The sequence below is a fragment of the Lepisosteus platostomus genome, chromosome 1 (assembly GCF_059453375.1).
Source record: "Lepisosteus platostomus isolate fLepPlt1 chromosome 1, fLepPlt1.hap1, whole genome shotgun sequence".
NCBI classification, from domain to species: Eukaryota; Metazoa; Chordata; class Actinopteri; order Semionotiformes; family Lepisosteidae; genus Lepisosteus; species Lepisosteus platostomus.
Genome location: NC_142611.1, coordinates 57,289,715 through 57,309,380, shown reverse-complemented (window position 1 = coordinate 57,309,380; position 19,666 = coordinate 57,289,715).

Sequence of the window (19,666 nt, the reverse complement as noted above, 5' to 3'; positions counted from 1 at the left end):
TTGAACTGTGGGAGGAAACCAGAGCACCCAGAGAAAACCCATACAAACACGGGGTTTTTGTATGGGTTTTTTTGTATGCACAATCTCCATGCAGATAGTGGATAGCAGATACTGTAGGTCCAGTACTGAACCCATGGCCCCAGCACTGTGAGATAGAAAGGCTAACCACTGCATTACTGTGCTACCCAGAATAATAAATCAAAATGTACAAAAAAATGTCTATTGAGCACACGTTCTGTTGGTAAGCTCTTCTCTACGAATACAGTTTCACATGAAAAAAATAGTAAGCAAGACATTTATAGCTTACCATTAATATGTACTGTTCATTAAAACAACATGCAAGCTATCTACCCTTATACAGCAGAAGAACGCTGAAGATGTTAAAAGCTCACATAACTGATATAAATATTTGCTCCTCAGACATATCTTCCTGAATAAATGAATGTTTTCAATATCCTGTACTTACCAGTATCAAACAAATCCTCATCACATGTTGTTACCAGAAGGTACTGTAATGAACAGCACCATTTCAAACACAACTGTAGAAATGCTAAAGCAACATACTGTAATTACCTGTGTTGCTATGTTCAGCTCATAGATGAAGTTTAAAACAAAATGGATAATAAAACACTTTCAAAAATAATATAATTTGGTGCTGCAATTAATTAAATCAACATTCGGTGCATTTAAAAAGAAAAAAGCAGACATTGAAGATGACACACATTTCCAGACGTACGTGTGCCCCAGTGTTACAACACTGAAGTTTAACCACAATGGAAATTACTCAGATATGTTCAAGCTGCTGCTTGTTCAACGTTCTAGGGCTGGCTTTAATTAAAAGCATTACGTGCGTAAGAAGCTATTGTAACATGACATGAATAACCTTAAATACTATATAACTCGGGCCTGAAAAGGAGCATTGGCAGTGCATTCAGGAACTCAACAGAACTATGCTGATTACAACATATTATTAGAGTACTCAGAGACATGAGTGAAAACCATGTAAACATTATAGAGATGTACAAAAACACTTCTCATCATTGTCCTGCATTATTTCAAATCCCTTGTTTCCTAGTAAAATCTGCTTTCTGGCTGAGTGGTGTGTCAGGGCTCACACCAAAACCAGAAGTAGTCTGTACTTTATGATAATTTCTAAACCGCCACCATTGGTGGTGAAATAACAAAATACTACCCCTAGAGTTGACACCCTTCAAGTGAAGACATTTCAGATAAGGGTGCACTAACATTTCTAAAAATGTTACAATATCAAAATCATGTTTTTTGGAGCTTTTGTTAAATAATCTCTTAAAAAATATGATTATCTCTGGAAGAGATACTTTTAATTTTTAGTACCAAAGCTTATGAGGTTTAAGGACATGATTTTCAAACTAATACCTGCTTACTATCAAACGTCACCACAAAGGTAGATACTGTGTATCCCTAATTTAGAATATGCATCTGAATTGTACTGGGGAATCAGGGCCATGCTTATCACAGCTGGGTTTCTTGCGGTTGCTGTTAGGCCCCTTGAAGAGTAAACGTCTTTCCTTTTGTAATTTCTCACACAGATCTGTGACTGTGGGTATTGTTTCCCATCTGGGTGTTCTTTCCTGGTGAAGTCATGTCGCAATAGTTACAATATGCTATTGTGAAACAAGCAGATTTCCACTGGCGTAACTTTGAATCAGTACAGAATATACAGTATGTGTGCATATGCCATTTTCATTATTCTTTTTTGACATCATTAGCTACTCTATGGAGGAATATGTGATTGATTGTAAAGCTGTTGACATCTGTATTAACTTTATATTGTTAACTACACTTAAACATCCTCACTATTCAATAGATACTGAAGAACCTAAAGTATTTGAGAATGAACACATCATTTCACTTTGCTAAATCAGCGAGAGTCAGATCATTTCAGAATTAAGGGTTTAAGAAAAGTCAGAAATCTCGTTTAAGATATGTGAGAACTTAACTGAGATGTTATTGTTGTATGAAGAGAAACAGCTTTCTATGACAAGTAGTGAGACAGAAGAGTAGCTCGAGGGTGTAGAACAGCATATAAATAAACATTTCCTGTTAAGGCCACCAACTTGGAACTGACCTCTGAGAAGGTTACAATACAGTATGTTAAAGGCCAAATGTTTTCCCAGAACTATTGTTTGTACTCCATTTTAATTTAATTTTAGATCCCAAGAAAGGTTTAATTTTTAATTCTTTTTAGTTAGTAAACCCACGTAAAACAAATTTGGTTTAGCTAGGATGTACAACAATAGTAATTGTATGACAGGTTTTCATATGAATGTCCCCTTTAATTAAATTCACAGTTAGGGTTTGACAAAGAGCCCTGTTCAGTAAGACATAGTCTGAGATTTTATAGACAGTGTACAATGTTTGTCTTTTGTTGACTGCATAACAAAATGACAGCATTTAATTGATCAAGAAAAAGTATTTTGATAAAATTATTTAAATTAAGGAATGAAAGGATGCTAGTGAAAAATAAATACTTAAATAGCAGCTTTACTTTTTCTTTAATACTTTATATTTTATGGGCAGATATAAAAATGTCCGAGATGCCTCAAATTATTAAATGTTCCTATAAGACTGACTTATTCCCCTTGTTTATAAAGAATACCAAAAATAGTTTCATTATTTTTAGATCAGCTTTTTTTTTCCAAGAATACATAGTAATTAAGACCACCCCAGAGGTTACTGAATAGTAGACATTTCATTGTATAAAAAGTAGTGTTTTCATTACAATGAGACTGAATATGTTTTATCCACTGCCCCAGTCATGGTCTGCAGGACTTTGTTTTTTCTTAACAGAATATGATTCTGGATTTGTGATCAAAATCTTGTGGTTACATGCAGTAATGTGTCCTTTGGAGGCCAAGTTAGGCTTTGTTAACAAATATATAAATAAATGATGAAACTTTTACCTGGTTCCTGTTGTTATGGCTTTCATGTTTTTACATTTTTTTTGTCTTAATAACATATTAATGTAATTCTGTCTGAACTAAAAGATGGCAGCCAGCCTGGTAATTTGCATGTGTGTTCTCTGACAGCATCTGTTTAAATGTGCTCTCTGCATGTTGGTACATACCCTCGGGGAAATTTAAACAGAGTACAAGTTGGATATAAGCAATTCCTTAACTGGGGCATTAGCTTAAAATAAAACAGAATTAGAAGTCATAGGACCATTTTATTATTTTTAAGGCTGTCTTTTGTACTGCAATATTCAAAGTAACAGTGGTCATGGAGTGGCGTCCATGGAGTGGGCTTCTTGTGTGCCTGCAAGTCTTAGGAAAGCCCTAACCTGTTTATCTTCTGCAAAACCCAGCAATTAATTCTGACCACTGCGAGCTGTATGCCAGGATGGTAATGCAAAGTTAAAGCTCCTATTTCCATCCACCCTTTTTGTTACAAAAATGAGCACTCTGCTGGAGCATTCAATGGAGCAGCAGGTGCTGCATGTAAAAGCAGTGAGCTTTGGAAGAAAATTAACAGAAAATAGTGCTACAACGCAGATCTGGGGAGTCTGGCATGTAAGGTTACAAAGATGGATTTGCTTGTGTGAAGCAAACATGGCGATTCAAATAGATTAATAGTAAATTCTCTCTCTCCCATTTACTCATTTGAGCCCTGGCACCTTGTGATTTACAAATTATCACCTGTAATATGTTGGTAGCAAGACAAGATATTTAATTATGTAACTGGCAATTACAAATATGGTGGGTATGCAACAAAAAATTGAGAAAGGTTTCAGAAAACAAAGAAGACAAATGATTACTATTCTCAATGCGAATCTTCCTTGCTCTCACCTCTCATCATTTTGTTTAAGGATAACTTGGTGTCTTGCTGCAGACACTGCACTGTACTTCCATTACAGCTGCATGGTTTTACTTTGGTAAGAAGCTTAGAAATCCTGTATTGATTGGTTCACGAGAAACTGTATAATTTGAGTAAAAAACTTTTTATGTAGCATTTTGTTAACTGAAAACAAAACTTCAACAGAACACCTGAGATTAAAAATAGTAAAGTCTGATAGGCGGAGCGGTGGCTCTGTGGCTAAGGATCTGCGCCAATGGCTTGAAGGTTGCCGGTTCAAATCCTACAGCTACAGCTGGCAGAGGAATCCTACCTAGGAATCCCTGAGCAAGGCCCCTAACCCCAACTGCTTGAGGGGTGCTGTACTATGGCTGAGCCTGTGCTCTGACCCCAAGCTTCTCTATCCCTGTCTGTGTCTCATGGAGAGCAAGCTGGGGTATGTGAAAAGACAAATTCCTAATGCAAGAAATTGTATAGGCCTAATAAAGTGATGTTATGTTACATTTGCAATGGTTTGGTGTAGAAAACCACTGCAAAAAGCTAACTTCTAACCAAGGTCTCCCCTATACCATTGCATTATGTACTACAGTATACAGTACATATGGTTGAAAGACAAAAGCAACCCTCCCTTACACCATATGATAAGGTACTAATGTGTTGGCTTTACACTAATTAGAAAACATTGATCAAATATAACAAACAATGGTAATCACAAACTTATAGTAATCAGCTAAAATAAACAACATGAATTCCTCCTCTGCATCTAGCCTGCACTTTCTCTCTGTCTTCCCATCTGTTTACATGCTGTGTGATTAGCATTCCCCACTGTAATTAAAAGAGGAATAAAACTTTTACCAGGTTCCTGTCAGTCAGTGAGGCTGTAAAGTCATCTCCAGCCTGTTGACACAGAGCTTTATACAGAACAAATGGTGTTGATACAACACCATTTTGAGATGCAGATGCAAGGTAGTAGGTAATTCATAGATGTTATGTGTACATCAGTAATATCTTGCTACTGTTTACCAATAGGTGGTGTGGTCCTTCATATGAGATGTTAATCTAAGGTCCTGAATACTTAATCATTAACGGTCCTTTCGTACTGTTCCTAAGAGAAGTGAAGTTAACTTTTGTGTCAACCTTGGACTCATAAATTGGCTAAAATAATTTTGGCCTGTTATAATCTGGTTTACCCAAAGAATTCCTTTAAAGCAATAATAAGCTGGTGGATAATTCCTGTTGTGCAGCACCCAAGTGCTGATTTTCAGTAATGCATGAACTGGATAACCTCCTGTATTTTAGAATACTTCAGAACATAGGAAGTTTGTACATACAGAGTTACATACAAAATAACTACTGTAATACTTCTGTACTCAGAATTACGTAGAAACAGTCCAGTTTCCTTTTTAAAAACGGGTCTAGCAGGCAAATCACAAACAGAATCCAATATTGAAAACCAGGAACAGGCAGAGGTCAAATTCAGGAAAACGTGGGAGTACAGTACCAAAGAGAAATACAGAATTGAAGACAAAAGGCAAGTCTGGGTCAAATACAGGAATGCACACTAAGGCACAGTGTAAGAGAATCAAAGACACAAACATGGTTGAGAAATGGGAGGTGAGTGAACTAGTGAATGCCAAGACCATTAAACACCTAGGACAAAGTGTGGCAAACAGTTCTTTCCGGACCCTATGCGGACGACAGGATCCAGGGAAAATTGAAGAAACACGGGGAAAAGATCATGCAGGATACGGGGATGAAAATGGGGCGTGTCCTTGGTGCGCTGGTGTTTGGTGGAGGTGTGGCCGAGTCAAACAATCCGGGAGAAAATCCAAAGGGGAATCCAAACAAAAGCAAAAGTCCAAAACCGGGCAGTCCATCCAAGACAAATAAGATTAAAAAACGGAAACCTGACCGGAACCGGTGGGAAACAGGAACAGGAACAGGAACAGAGAATAAAACCTTAACGGGACCAGACGCTTCCAGGTCCCGGACTCGCATGATACGGAAATCAAATGCAGAGCCCCGAATAAAGTGAGCGCCTGGTTTTTAAGGAAAACTGAAATGGGGTTAGAACAGGGAGCAGGTGCGGGCGATGAGTGGAAAACAAGGAAGGGCTGGAGCGTCCTTAAGAGGAGGGGTTACGAACGTGACACTAAGCACCAGAGAATGCAGAAGCAGGTCTTAAATAGCAGAGGAAATGAATAATTTTGAAACAGGTGGCACTTATGGTTCCTCAGCGCATTGTTGTGGTAACTAGTTGATTAACCGAGGTAGTACTCTGTGAGCATGGGTGCGATAATAACTATACAATCCAAATGCATATGGGCTTCTGTATGTGTGCAGTGTTCAAACAGTATTATGTCTGTTTTTCATTCACTTAATATATCTGGAAGGGATAAGTATTCTATTACAATACAAAAATATTCACACTGTATACATTTTTGTATGTTCTGACAAAGCAAGTCGATTTTCAATTACATGTTTGTATAGAAGTAAAATCTTTTCATTTGTGCCTGTTAATTATTTTTAAACAGAGACAAGTAGAATTTTCACATTTGAAACATTTTGCCAGAAATCTTTTACTAAAGTAATAAATCCAGAAGTTGCTGTGTTTTGCATTTACATATTATAGATTATTTATTTCAAAAACATCCAAGTTATGGTAACTTTCCTGAATCGTTTTTGCTTCACTCTGTCATCTTCAGTTGGCTTTAGCTGGGTTGTGATGCAGGGCAGTTTTATATCCGGGCTCAAAGGCTGTGTATTTTTGGCTGCAGGTTGTCAATGATTCTGGTTTCTTCTCTGCTCAACTATCTTGAAGACAGTTCAATCTTCTCATTGTCCTGGATGTGTTTGGAATTTCTTTGTTAGTCCAAATGACAAAGTACATTATTCAGGTAGCTTTTTACTTACAGTAGTTTAACATTTTCATATCTTAATCCATTCTTTATTGACATATTATAAGAGAAAACATTCATCATGGTAGCTCTGAAATCCATCAATTTTTCAGATATAGTCTATTATGACAGGTACTGTATGATGAGCCCATGTAATGAGATGACTGTGTAAAAATCATGTATTTCTGTAGAAGCAACCACAGTGTGCATATTAACTTAAATCAGGAGTTCTGTATTATTAGCAACAGACAGCGAAATGGGAAGTGTGTAAAAAGTCCTCTGTCTCTCAGTATATAAAAAGCTGAATAGAGTTTGAAAACATCTGAAAGTCTATCAGTATATCAAGTTTTAATACTTCCTTAACAGCTCTTAGACATTGTTAAATTGTTAAAATATTAAATGCATAATGTGACTTGCCCATCAAATATGTGTGATTTCTAGATGTAACACCTGTGCTCTGGTATTGTCCCCATGTGTTTTTACATTGTATACTATGAATTGGGTAAGCATCTATGATACTGTAACTGCTTGGTTGTTATGATAATTCAATGTTTTTAAACACAAACAAAAGAAAGGAAATGCTATTTCTATATGTTCTACTCCTATGATAACTTTAACTGTTAATGGAAATAGTACATGAATATAAATGCCTTGGCACTATTATTGATTGTAAATTAACTTGGATTGTCAATATAGAGGCAAGGTATTTGAAGGCACAACAAAGGTTGTATTTTTTTAAGGGGAACTGGAGTCCAATTTCTCAGACCAGTTATTAAATATGGGTAACAAAAGTCCAGTACAGTTGCCATATTGTTGGAAACTATTGGTCCCGCCATGGGCAAGAGTGAAAGTTCAAGCAAATTGTGACGTGTAGCAGCCCTTCTTGCTTACTCGTCACTGTAATGACTGATCTAAGGTCACGTACAGTACGAACGATTAAGTACAGGTTGCGCAAGCAGACATTTTTTCACAGTTATGTTCCAAAGTAGACTGCATGCAGAATTAACAAGTATGGTAAGTAGTATATGTCAGCAAAATCAATACAAATATTTCTATTGGATTAAAAGACGTACAGTATTCACAAGTCTGCTTGTTTACAATTTAATACAGTTGGTTCATGTCACCCGAAGTTTTGCTGCCTCGTTCTGAATCGCAGAAAATGACGGCAATATGGCACACACTGTGCATACCTGGAAATTTTGTTTATTTTGTGATGTAAATTGGAGGTTTAACACATTACTGCGTACTTTTTACTTTCATTGTGGTTTAAAATGCACTCATCAATGCTGATTCTTTCTAACCCCAAAATATAAAAATAGCATTGCAGTTCCCCTTTAAGGAAGTTAAGAAGTTTTAATGTAGAAAGCACAAGTTTTTTATAGGAGTTTTATTCAAAGCATTCTAACCTTTTGTATTCAGAGCTGGGGAGGAGCCTTGTCCTTGCAGAAGACAAACAAGTTGAACACAGTGATCAAGACTGGTGGCAAAATCCTCAATACTCAATAAAATGTCTAATGGAGTGACATATTAATAATCTTGCACATAAAGTCTTAGATGAGCCCTCTTATTCACTCTTTTTGGAATATACTGTACTCTCCTAACCTCTTGGAGCAGGTGCCAGATCTCTTAAGACTATATAAAGACTAAGAGAGCATTTAATTCCTTTATACCTTGTAGCGGCGAGGCTTATTAATAAGGCAGAATTAAGTGTTTCTGAGCTTCCCAAATGAGGCCCCATTTCTCTGTTCATCTCTGTGGTGCAGCCACAGAGAGACTATTCCCAGGGTGATTTAAGGTCCTAGGACAGCTCCCAAAGGGGGATGCACTTAGCTAAGCCTGGCTATCATGATCAATGGTCATCCATTGGCGCCTATCTGTCTAGGGAGTGCCAGTTGGACATCTGGACTGCATTACTAAGTGTCAGGAGTAAGTGACTCATATCTCACCTTGATCAACCAATCAGGGACTGGTAGGGCCGAGTAACCCACGTGGGACTCTGATGCCCATGGAACTTTCAGCCAATCAATGAGCTGAAGTTCCTCCAGGTAAAAACAGGCAACACAGAGATTCAACGAGATTCAACGAGATTCAGTAAGATTCTGGAGAGGATTCTGTGGACTGTTCTAAAGGGAATTCAAAGGAGAATTCCAGGGCAGGACGGCCCAGGAGCAGAAGGCTCCCAAGGGCAGGACATCCTCGCAGCGCGCCTCCTGACCATCCTGAGACTCAGCCCGGACAACCACGGAACGGCCAGTGTGTCCGAGTGCCAGAACTTTCCTTTGTTCTAAGAGTCTAGAGTGGAGGTTGCCCGAGGTTAGCACCAGCAGCAGGCCTCGTGAACAGGTCGGAACTGTGGACAGCTGAATCACTATTCAGAACTAGCTCTTCATCAGGAACGAACCGGTCCTCTTCCTGACTTGCTGGGACCCACAGTCATCTTTTCTCCTGTGCACAAACTTTGCTAGTTAAAGCCAACAGTGAACATCAGCAGCGCACCGTCGCAAGCCGCACAGCACAGCCTGGCACCGAGCCAGAGAGCGCGGATTGGACAGCAACAGCCTGCAACTGTTCCTTTGTGCCCGCAGGAAATCTGAATCCCCAAAGATTGGATGAGTATTCAACTTCAATGCATTACAGCTCGAGAATTCAATTGTTATCCCAACCAGTTGATATCAATTTAATTCCTAAGAGTTATGTACTTGTTTCGAGTATCTAATGTAGAAGTTATAACCAAGTTCATTTATGAAACGGTCTTAATGAATGATATACTGAACGTATGTCCTCTTGATATATGTAACTCTTTGTAACTGATTGAATATATATCTTTTGTATTCTGATAACCCTCTCGATAAGATCTGTTAGGTTTACATGCATATTCTATGTATTAATAAATGTATCCTCGTGTATTAGTACCTGTGCGTGTGCGTTGTTTGAGTTATGTCGCATGGTTGGATTCTAAAGCCATCAAAAGAATCAACTTTGTGATTTACTGCTACAATTAATAGTTGTCTCAGTAAATGCCCAAACCCTACAGAACTGGTGCCTTCAGAGAGCCACTATGATTACATATTTGGCGTCCCTGAACCGGTTTTCCCTACAACCTAAATGAATTCAATTATTGAACAATGAAAAGATTGTTTGCAGGCAAGGATCTTATTATTGTTGATTTTAGACTCTTTACGAGTAATTTTGTCTGTTTTTTTTAATCTTATGGTACTGGAAAAATTCAGGTTGAGCAGTGTTGTTAAATGTTGTTTTGTATCATGGTATTGTACTGTTGTATTGTATTATTGTCATATGTTTTATATGTTTATGAGCTCTTGAGTGCAAAACAAATTCCCTTAGGGGCAATAAAGGTTAAAGGTTAAAGGTTAAAAGGTTGAGTATGAGACAGTATGAGACTGCAGAAGGTCTCTATGTTGTTAGCCCCTCTTCTAATGCTTGAAATACTGCCAAAATGCGAAATATGCAACCTGAATCTACTGTATATTTGTACCACGGCTACTGACAATTTGTGGTTTTTCATTTGTAAAATCTGTTGTAGCAGTTTACTACAAAGGTTTCTAAATTGAACATATTTTAAATAAACAAACCTAACAAGAGTATTAGGGCAACATTAGAACATAAGAAAGAGAAAACTTTTGCAAATGAGAAATGTTAATTGCATCAGTATATACTACACAAAAAGACTGACATGTGACATTACTTATTAGCAAATTTCTGTAATTTGTCATTTATTTAGCTGCCTACTTATTAATAAAAATCAAATAAAAACTTAAAGTAATCAAACACTATAGAGACTAAGATTATGTCCAGCAATTTTTATGTATGTTTAAGTATGTTAGCAATGTAGTTGAACTTTAGATCTGTCAAATACTCTTATCATTGATGACTAAACATAGAACTGTTCAGCTGGAAAGGCACAAGCAGATGCAGTGGCATTGATAACGGTATAATGCAGTCATCGTGAGATGCCTTCCCAGAACACTTCAGCACTATCCAACCTCCCGTCAAGCTAAACTCTTCAGATAAGCATGAGAGCTGCATCTCTATTTTGGTGTTTTATTATCAGTTTGGTAGTAATGTTCTTTGGCTTCAGAGTCACAAGCACCTACGCCCAATCTCTTTGTCACAGTGCTCCTAAGCATTGGGGAGTCTTGGGAACTTGACAGTGTTTTGATAATAGACATAAACATTCAACTACTGCTCTGGCGGAGACAGCAGTGCTTTAAATCTGCTGTTAAGCATTCTCAAATGAGAGATTATCTCTGGTCTTGGTCCTAATGAGATAATATAGTTGCGAAGCTAATCATTTGTGAGATGCAACAGTGGCTATTTTGCTTTTAAATTTAGAATATCCAATTAATTGTAAATATACAGTACTGTACACACTTCACACTGATTTAGATCATGGAGACAGATAACTATCAGTTGCTGTTGTGGAGGAGATGGAAAAGTTTATTTAGCCCTGAACAGAAAGAACCTTAGTTGGTAGTGTTGAGGTTAGCACTTCAGATTTTTCGATATGTTTCGATATTAAATGCTTTAATCATTATGAACTAACAAGGAATCATAGTTTATTGAAAATGAACTAAGTATTAATTGGATTAACAGAAGTGGCATTTATGCCTTTGTTATCTTTGATATTTGTGATTTGTTCATTCTTTGTAAATGTTTTTGAAATAGGAATAAACACAAATTCATAGGTTTTAAAGAATGAAGTACATACTGTATTAACACACATCAACTTATGGCTCATCTACACATCTATACCATCTTAAACATACTATATCCTTAGTAGAGGTTACATTAGTAGAGTGTACATTATAAAAAGGCTAAAATTCTCCAACTGCAATGAAATCATAGCTCAATCCAGACAACTCTGTTTATTTACAAAAGAAAATATGTGGAAGGTCAGGAGCAAGGAAGGTAATGCAGCTTTGGTCATTAGTTTTATAAACAACGCTAAATGGATTTTGTTTCACAAATATTTTATTTCATTACATCCTCAGTTATATCACAGACAGGCTGAGAAAAACTGCTTAGCAGCTATAAGTTTATCTGAACACTTTAGTTCTATATTTTGGCTGAGAGCAGAACTCAAATGGTCTATATTGTAATTCAAATCCTCCCTTGAGGTTAGGTTGTGAAATACTGTATACTGTATCTGCCTAACTTTTAAACAAAATCATGTGAAAACTTCTCAACGAGGCTTACTTTAAGAAATTGTCCTACCCAGGGAAAATAACCTTACCATACTTTCTGCAAACCCCATTTCTTGGCCAAAGGATTTGCTGCAAGAGCTCACGTGAAAATGTCTCTAAATACTAAAGCACAAATTAAAACAGATTATTTTCTATTTTAAAATATCTAAGTATATAACTCTAAGTATTTTCTATTTTATATCATCCAGAGGGTGCTACATTATAGACAACTGTTACTTAAACTCATTACCCATTACTTTAGAAAAGTAATGAAATTCTGTCCTACTTCTCACTAAATACCAAAATTACAGGTTGAAACTACAAACATGTATGTGTTGTATGTTTTGTCAGAATCTGCTGATCTTCCTTTATCTAATCTTTATATAATCTTTTGCAAGTGATTTTGCAGATACAGTACTGTATGTGCTTCTGTCATGAAAGAAAAAATTAGCAGGAAAGATCCCATAATTAAGCCTACCCTGTATCAGAAGTTGTTAATGTATTAACGAGAAAACTTTAAATAATTTAAAAAAATCTAAAAGTCAGTGAATCACCAAATAGTCCTTAATGTTTGTAAAACATATGTCTGAAAGCAAAGCCACAAGCAAGATAGTACTGTGTATAGTGAAGGTTTCTGAATGTTTCTATGGTTTTATGTCCTTTTGCACTGCCTTTTCCAAGAATATGTATTTCAACCCACTTCTTAGGCTCTGCTTGACAGAACACCTGTCAATCCCTTGTGAGCCAAAAGTTTGTTTGAAAAACATAAGCAGAAAGTTCCCATTCAATGAATCAACACAGATTTATTACAGCATACAATTCCTGCATTTCCTCTCGCATTAAATTCCAAATAGGGAGTGTACTGGTATAGCATAGCATAGCATCGCATTTACTTTTAAAATAATTCTATCAAAAAAGAAATTAAATTCTACAATTTACAAGACCATGGAGATTATACTGTAGGAAGGTGCTTTGAATGGACACAACAATGTGGTAGGGCAAAATTAAAATGGCCTCTGCATTTTTCTTCTGTTATTTTGGATTGTGATCCAGGCCTTGTAAAACTATTAAATAAAAAATAAGACTACAATCCGTATACAATTCTTAACATAATAAGACTAAATTTCCACTCCAGACTATACAGTGCACTTTCACTTCTGACACATTATAAACACAGAGTGTGGCCTGAATTTTCTCATAATCACTCATAGTTAATCATGCGCAGCACTTTGTGACTCACATTCAGTTTACTTTTTCACATTTGTATTCTGAAACTGCTTTTCTAACTCAAAGAAATCTGTTTCACACATGTCTTATTATCCTTTATGATGAATCTTTTTCTCCTTGGCTGACTGAAAAGATCTGACATATCGCAAAATGTTAAAAGAGATAAAGTGAAGACGTGGTGGACTTTGAAATTAACGGGTCATATTAACTGCATTGAAAAGAGAGGCAAATAGAGAGCTGCCAGAATAAGATTGTATTCTTTTTATTGTTCTTGTTTAATAGTGTAAGGTATTTCACCTAATGATACAAAATATTTAAAATAATTGCAGAGAAAAGATTTTTGACACCATGGCTAAATAAAAATCTTTTACATCTGTCTTAAGATACTTAAAATACTTGCTTTTAACAATAAAAAAGGAAACCGAATATATTCATTATGTAATGAAAAGTTGTATACATGAGAGTTCATAAAACTTCTGCTCCTCCAGCTACAAGACTACATGTGTAAGATCCCCTGAAGAATATTCCAACATTGTGCTGAATAACAGAGTTGAGCTGCTGTTACAAAGGAAAATATAAAATATTAGAAATATAAACACACCATCATAATAGCTCAACATGTTTTATAAGGATTTAAATTATAAGCTTTTTTTAATGTTCTGTTTTTTAAATACAGTATGTCATTTTGCCTGGTTATTTGGCCAAAAGCCTTTAAAGAAGGCAAAATGAAACATTTGTCATGTTTAAATAAATTTACTATTGGTGTGTAAAAAAGCATTAAAATTAATATTCCCCCAAACTAAAAAAAGTTATTTATTGTCTTTGCTGCTTTACTATCAACTACTGTATACCACCACTCCTTTGATCATTCATACCAGGAAATGAGAAGCCTACATCGGACACTTGTAACTTCAGACAGGAAGTCAGACTTCATCTGGAGATTATGAAAGGCTAGAGCACCATGCGCGAAGAAACAGCATCGACTGGAATGAACCATTGCTCTCTCTATGGTGCAAACTCCATTCAGTGACCTCTCGGTGTTTTAATGTTCTTTTCATTAGAATGGCTTTTTAGTTTGTCACACAAAAATGCACGATAATTATTGTTAATAATAAATCTGTTAATGGTTTTGGATTATCTAAAAATGGTAATCAATGATTTTCCTACAGTATGTCCATTCAGTAATCAAATACCAATTTGTAAATACATGTCTACCATTTTTACCATTATTGTGTGGTTAACACAGTTATAATTCTATAGCAAGGCATTAGTACAGTAGATGTCTTTTTATACCATAAAAAGTGATGCTGTTATGAAAAGCAATGACAGGATATTGACTCCTTAATATTTCTATAACCTAACTGTGTGTCTCTGTGTAGAAAACAAGGAACGTAAGAAACTCAGGATATCTGATTTATCAGCTCTGAGTTCTCACCTGCTTTAACTTTCTGTTAAAGTAAATTAAATTGTTATGAAATCTGAATAATTCTGTGCTAGTTACAGTAAATAGTCTTTTTTAAGTAGTCTGCAAGTTTCCTCACAGGATCAATAAAGTATCTATCTATCTAAATGTGTTTCTGTACTCTGTGTGTGGTAATATTTATTTGAGTTTTATATTTTAAAGTTTTTTACTAATACAAGAAAGATTTTTTTTATTTTTCATATGTAATTTATGAAGTTTTTGTCTGGGGGAGCATCAGCTAATCACGGCTGTAAGTAAGATGTTTTCAAAGCATATAATAAAAAAAATCAATATGAATATATATATATATTATTAGGTTTCATCTTGTAAAGCCAAGAGAACTGTTTCAAATCAAATACATATGAATCATTAGTTTAGGCACTTAGTCACAGGCAGGTCTGCAGGAACATCTGGACTAAATTTATAAAGTTATCAGCACAGCTGTTGTACATCCTGAGCCAACTACAGATCTCAGGTACCGTTCCAAAACCACAAAGGAAAGTTATCATGCTGCTTTTAAGAGCCTCTGTTTTGAGGTATTACGTCACATGCTCAAGATGTTTTTTGAAGAGTGTACTGACAGTTGCAAGGTTTTCTTTTTAGTCTAAACTGGCTTCATTTGACCAGCCATTCCAGATGCTCCACAGAAATAACACACTAACACCTCTTGTGTTTCATCCCTAACTTTCTTAAAAGGACATATTTCTAAGAGGCAAAATATATTTCTAAAACCTAATATAGCTAAAGTATGTGCTAACAACTGACTGTTAACGTTGAGAATGTAAACGCCTTTGAGCGACAGAAAAATTAAACTGACCTGCTGTTGGAAACTCTAATTGCTTAGGATAGAATTTAAGACATCTACTTGTACTTAGTAACCTAACACAATCTGTTCTATTGTGAGACAATCAGTTTTTATGTTACATGTATCTGCATGTTTAAAGAAATGTATAAAATGTTGGGAGCCCTTTAGCTCACTGGCTGCTCTGCAGGACCATTCCAAAGCTGCATTGCTGTGCTTGAACTCAATGAAGTGTCTGAAACATCACCTGCATCTGAATGCCCCAACAACAATCAAGTGCCAAAAGTGATGAAACAAAAAAAAATGATATTCAAAACTGCTATAGATCTCAGGTCTTTGTGATCCTTAAATTGCCTCCAGCCCAGGTAAAAAATGCCAGAAATCTATCAACATGGATATTGTTAGAAGGATGTAGGACTTATTCTTGAGTTACATTACAGAGGCGTTTCATAAAAGGCTCCTATAGTAGTCCTAATGAACACAACCTTGTGTTTTTATTTGCATTATATTATTTCTTTTAGCAGTTTTTACTGCTTTTACTGCTTTTTAGCTCAAGCAAATGCTGATAAGGGGCCATTTTGTCCTAACTGTCTGCTTACTAGCATAGTGTATCAGTATCACTTTGGCACTATGATTACAGCTTATGGTCACTGTACCAGGTGGTCTAATGTAGTGTGTGTATGGCAGGGTGGAATGGACAGAAAATTATATGGAAACAACCTACTGGAACTGAAGACTGTCATTCTTTTAATGAATGGTAGCCCACGATAATCCCTTACAAATGTCACTCATTCTCTGATTTACTACAGAAAACACATGCAAGTAGCAGATGATCAGAATCAGCTAAAATGCCCACCCCTGTGCTAAAAGTGTTCTCAAACTATAAAGGCTCTTTCAGCAATATTCCAGTTTAAAACATCTCTATAGGGTTTTATCTGCATCTGTTTTTCATACAAATTAATCTCCTTCTTCTCTTAGTTTTGAAGTCCACGACATTTCATTTGCCATTTGTTTTCTTGATTACAAACAGCATAAGACTGCAATTTGATGATTACCATATGAACCTTTAATAGGCTTTCATTACTGCAACTTACGAAACATTTTAAAATTGCTCTATCTTTCCCACCATTGTTGAACATTAAATATTCATGTTAAAATGGTTTCCTTTTACTGTGCATGGTTTTCATTGAGCAAACAAATCATAAATCTAAAACATATTTCTCCTGTGCAGCTCAATTCACTCCATTCTAAATCTGAAAAAATATAGGAAAATGTTGTTTAAATAAATCATTGTTTCCTGAGACTTTTATTGACTATATAACGATATATTCAGATGCCCAGGAAATCTAAAGTCCCTGTCAAAACTGAATTTGATATGACATCATGCCTAATGACATCAGATTGTGCAGGCTATTTCAGAAGGTAGCTTTTCTAAATGTTTTTTTTAATCAGTACTTTACAAGTTAATTGAATTAAAATGGATAATAATAAAGACATTGAGGAAGGCAATACCAAAAACCATCTATTAGAAAATTAACTGAATCCTACTTGTGAAAATACTAATTAGCCCACATTAAAAAAAAAACATCTTTATGACAAGAACTAAATTGATGCCAGGTAATGTCCCACTATATTAGAACTTGTTTATAAAACCACAAACAAGAAACGTCTGTGTAATCACGGAGCACAGATTCGCTAGTTAAAGTGTTATAATTGTGTTGCATTTGAAATTGAAGACCACACACATAGGTTTGCAGTATTCATATTCTTCCTAATAGAAACCAGTCACCTGTGAATACTAAACTTAATGCCAAGCTTTAGAATTGTTTTTTTTATTTTCTGAAAGAACTATTGTATTTTGGGTCAAAATGCACTGTGCTCAAAGTGTACTAATTTGTCAGTGCTTTTTATGGTACAGTACATTCGTCTAGTTCAGAACTAATACCTAACATAATAAGTTTGAATTATTTTAAATGTCACCAATTAGGGGAAAGAAAAGAAAATTCAATGGTTCATGGTTATTTCAAAGTAAGCTCTAGTTTTGGTTTTATTTTTGTTAGAAAAATCTGTTATTTTTGACAAAGTTAGACAAAAGCTCTGTTCTTCCTCACAATCCTTTCAAGTTATTCCTGTAGAACAGCCTGCATTAAGCACCTGCTGGATTCCATTCCTGAGGTGGCTGTACAGTTTGTGCAGGATTAGTGGTTAAGGTGGATGAAATGTGTTTGGAAATAAGAACATTAGAATATAAGAAAGGGTACAGATAAACGGAACAAATTTGACCTCTCATACTCATTTAGTTACTAGTAGTTAATTTATCTAAGGGTCTCTCACAAGTTGAAGACTTGGTTGGACAGTTTAAACATGACTGGGAAATTTGTAGATAATAATAAGAAGACAAATAAAGGTGACAAACAACTTTAGTGAAGAACAAGGAATATTTCAAACATATGTCATAGGAAACTTACTGTATGTTTACAGCTTTCCTGGCCATTTCATTTTCACTGGGGAAGGTCTATTTTAATTACTTGTTTTGAACTTCAGACAAGTCTGAGCTTTCTAACATTTTATGACAAAACCACAAATAGAGTTCTTTATAAGTTATTCAATGTTGTTATAGAATATTGAATTTGTTAAGTTAATAAAGACAGATGTTGCAAAACATGAAGTAATAAAGACAAAGCTAGACACTGTAGCACGTCATAACTATTTTTTTTAATCTGAAAACCATTTCAAGTGGTCTGTTTACAGTGAAAAATAAGATTCTACAAATATGTTTTAAATTCTGTGATAAATAGAGTAAACTAAGTAACATTACACACTCTGCATATCTATGAAAGCTAAACAACTGCTAAAAGAAAAAAATTAAATACTAGAGGTAAGGCTTTATCATAATTATCTTTCATAACATCTTTTGATGTACAGTAATTGAGTCAAAGTGAACATGCAGTCTACACTATCGTTAGTGGAATAGGACTGGCTTACTCACTACTCAGTACTGGTTTAGCTCTGACTTAAAATAATCTATACTGTAAGTTCTTGTAAAAGGCAATCTAATTAAATGTATCTTGAAGAGTTAATTGCCATTAGCTTTGTTATAAAAACCATTTAAGGTTTGCAATATAAAGAAACGCTGGAAATTCAGTCAATGTCAATTATCTCAACTACTCTGCTTTTTGATGCTTAAATTATTATACTGTAAAAAATGGGAGATTCCTGCAGTCTCAAATCTGTGTGACAGCATCCAATCTATGGGAGAAGCCGGGAAGGTCAAGTGAAAATGGATACGAGTCAAATTCAAGCTCCTCAAATAAACAGTGACATCTGGTAAATCACAACCTCACAACTTGATTAGGAAAAGAGGAAAAAAATAGAACAAATGACCCACTGTAGCTTTCTTGGCTCATTGACATGTTGATAGCAAAGCAACTAACTATGGGAATGCAGTTTGTGCACAGCATTCCAAGTACAGCACACCCATCAACATTTACTGTAGTAATGTTTGGATATACTGTATGTCTGCAAAGTTAAAAGAAAAAAATATTCACTAAACATATTATTACACCAGAAGTTCTAAAGGGCTCACTTGCAAATACACAAAACATTAAAAAATTCTAATGAGAGGAATAAGAAGATGAAAAAGAGGAATGAGAAGGAAGGCATAAAAATGTCAACAACCAATTTTCTAAAAGCTTGTAAGAAGTTGCCAAATGTGTATGAACTTGTGAAGATTTTACATTCAATAAGTAATTTAACATTTAGTAAGGCACACAAAATTATATCTGCTTCGCATCTTTACAGAGACTTTTATGTGGCCTGTCAGGAAACAGTATGGAAAGGGACTGCAGGGCCATAGCAGACCTCATAGCAGGGTCTGTATTCTGTATACCATCTTAATGTGCTTCAGAGAATACTCTCTTGCCAGCGTGCTACCCCTTTTCAGAGCTACATCGTGTGGTTCAGTCTGGGCAGAGAAGCTGTGCCGTAGGCCTCCCTTTGAAAGCCTAAGCAGACAGAAAGAGTGGGAGAGGTCAGAGTGTATTGCACAAAAAAAAAAGTCTGGTAATAATTAAGTAACTAATAAACTACTCCTCACAATCAAGGCATTATATTTCACTACTTATGGAAACTGAAAGGTGAAGGTTTGAGGGCAGAAGCTTGTGGTGCTCCATCCCTTCCTCTATCATTCAATTTTCTCTTTCCTATTTAAACCCTAACCATGCTAACACACAAGGCTAAAGTT